Below are 2,500 nucleotides of genomic sequence, written 5' to 3'. Positions count from 1 at the left end.
GGAATCCTCGTTAGTTTCTTTTCCTCCGCTTAGTAATATGCTTAAATTCAGCGGGTAGCCTCGTCCGACCTCAGGCCGAAAGTAAGGACCGGGACTATTCTTCCCGTTCCGCGCTCGCCGTCGGCGCCGCGCGCCGCCGCGCACCTCGATTCCCGCCCTTGAGCCGCCAGCCGTTGGCCTCTTCGAGGTCGACTCGCCGCCGCCGCGCGGGATTCTGGTCGCGATCGTCGCACATCGTGCCGTGCTGTCTTGAGCGGGACGGGCGCTCGCGCGTCCGACGCCGCAGCAGCCGCGCGGAGAAATCCCCGCGCGGAACGTTTGCAACGCGACCCTGAGGCGGGCGCGGCCCCGGGATTGACCCGAGGCCGCAATTTGCGTTCAGAACGTCGATGCTCAATGTGTCCTGCAATTCACACTAATTCACGCAGCTAGCTGCGTCCTTCATCGACTCACGAGCCGAGTGATCCACCGCCAAGAGCCATCCACGATTGTTTCGCTCGCACAGTGCCTCGCACTAAAGGGTGACAAAATATACCGCGCCGAGCGGTCGGCCAGGCCGACGCTTGAAGCCGGAGCGCGCGGCACCGCGGCACTCGACGCGCAAACATTACCGGGTGACCGAATCGCCGGCCGGCGCGCCGCTCCTCGCGGGTCGGGCGCCGGGTAGCAAAAACTTTTTCTCTCGCTTGTCCGAGTTTCGCGTTCGCCGAAGCGTTTGCGAGACCGTTAATGATCCTTCCGCAGGTTCACCTACGGAAACCTTGTTACGACTTTTACTTCCTCTAAATGATCAAGTTAGATCGTCTTCTCGGACGCCGGCTCGACCGTTGCCGGCCGCGCCAGGTCCAATCGGAGGACCTCACTAAACCATTCAATCGGTAGTAGCGACGGGCGGTGTGTACAAAGGGCAGGGACGTAATCAACGCGAGCTAATGACTCGCGCTTACTGGGAATTCCTCGTTCAAGGGAAATAATTGCAATTCCCTATCCCTAGCACGACCGGGGTTCAGCGGGTTACCCAGACCTGTCGGCCAAGGCGAGCACATGCTGATCCGGTCAGTGTAGCGCGCGTGCGGCCCCGAACATCTAAGGGCATCACAGACCTGTTATTGCTCAATCTCGTGTGGCTAAACGCCACTAGTCCCTCTAAGAAGTTAGACGCCGACCGATTGGGTCGCGTAACTAGTTAGCAAGCCAGAGTCTCGTTCGTTATCGGAATTAACCAGACAAATCGCTCCACCAACTAAGAACGGCCATGCACCACCACCCACAGAATCAAGAAAGAGCTCTCAATCTGTCAATCCTCACTGTGTCCGGGCCGGGTGAGATTTCCCGTGTTGAGTCAAATTAAGCCGCAGGCTCCACTCCTGGTGGTGCCCTTCCGTCAATTCCTTTAAGTTTCAGCTTTGCAACCATACTTCCCCCGGAACCCAAAGACTTTGGTTTCCCGCAAGCTGCCGGAGAGGTCGTAAAACTAACGCCCCCCGATCGCTAGTTGGCATCGTTTATAGTCAGAACTAGGACGGTATCTGATCGTCTTCGAACCTCTGACTTTCGCTCTTGATTAAAGAAAACATTCTTGGCAAATGCTTTCGCAGTCGTTCGTCTTGCGCCGATCCAAGAATTTCACCTCTAACGGCACAGTACGAATGCCCCCGTCTGTCCCTCTTAATCATTACCTCGCGCTCCGAAAACCAACAAAATAGAACCGAGGTCCTATTCCATTATTCCATGCACCATTATTCAGGCGAATCGCCTGCTTTGAACACTCTAATTTTTTCAAAGTAAACGTTCCGGCCGCCGCCGACACTCAGTCAAGGGCACCGGCGGAGAACCGGAGGTGAGGCCAGGACGGCCAGTACACGCCTTGCGACGGACCGGCCGCCTGCGCCCAAAATCCAACTACGAGCTTTTTAACCGCAACAACTTAAATATACACTTTTGGAGCTGGAATTACCGCGGCTGCTGGCACCAGACTTGCCCTCCAATGGATACTCGTTAAAGGTTTTAAAGTGTACTCATTCCAATTACAGGGCCTCGTTTAGAGTCCTGTATTGTTATTTTTCGTCACTACCTCCCCGCGTCGGGAATGGGTAATTTGCGCGCCTGCTGCCTTCCTTGGATGTGGTAGCCGTTTCTCAGGCTCCCTCTCCGGAATCGAACCCTGATTCTCCGTTACCCGTAAGAACCTCGGTAGGCCAGTACCGTACCGACGAAAGTTGATAGGGCAGACACTTGAATGATCCGTCGCCGGTGCGAGACCGTGCGATCCGCAAAGTTATCCAGAGTCACCAAAGGTTGCGGGCCGAAGCCCGGTCGGTTTTTGGTCTGATAAAAGCACGCCTCCCGCGAGGTCGGCGCTTCACGCATGTATTAGCTCTAGCATTTCCACAGTTAACCACGTAAAACGTACGATCAAATGAACCATAACTGATTTAATGAGCCATTCGCAGTTTCACTGTACGAGAGCTCGTACTTAGACTTGCATGGCTTAATCTTT

The 2,500-nt window shown here is 55.3% G+C and overlaps 2 non-coding genes and 1 pseudogene across 2 annotated transcripts in view; all 3 read right to left on the bottom strand.

The window, feature by feature from the left end:
• The window catches only part of LOC146142794 (large subunit ribosomal RNA), a 3,680-nt pseudogene extending 3,602 nt beyond the window's left edge, over positions 1-78 (bottom strand).
• Positions 79-326: 248 nt separating this feature from the next.
• LOC146142793 (5.8S ribosomal RNA) lies at positions 327-480 on the bottom strand. Its single transcript, XR_014500182.1, has one exon. It is a non-coding gene; the product is annotated as a 5.8S ribosomal RNA (ribosomal RNA).
• Positions 481-727: 247 nt separating this feature from the next.
• Positions 728-2,500, bottom strand: part of LOC146142792 (small subunit ribosomal RNA) — a 1,811-nt gene continuing 38 nt past the window's right edge. The window contains exon 1 of the ribosomal RNA XR_014500197.1: positions 728-2,500. This exon is cut by the window's right edge and continues 38 nt beyond it. This is a non-coding gene — a ribosomal RNA (small subunit ribosomal RNA).

This window comes from Ascidiella aspersa, chromosome 5 (assembly GCF_963924565.1).
Source record: "Ascidiella aspersa chromosome 5, kaAscAspe10.2, whole genome shotgun sequence".
Taxonomy (NCBI): domain Eukaryota; kingdom Metazoa; phylum Chordata; class Ascidiacea; order Phlebobranchia; family Ascidiidae; genus Ascidiella; species Ascidiella aspersa.
The sequence above is the reverse complement of the archived record's forward strand: the minus strand, read 5'-3'. Positions and strand labels throughout refer to the sequence as shown.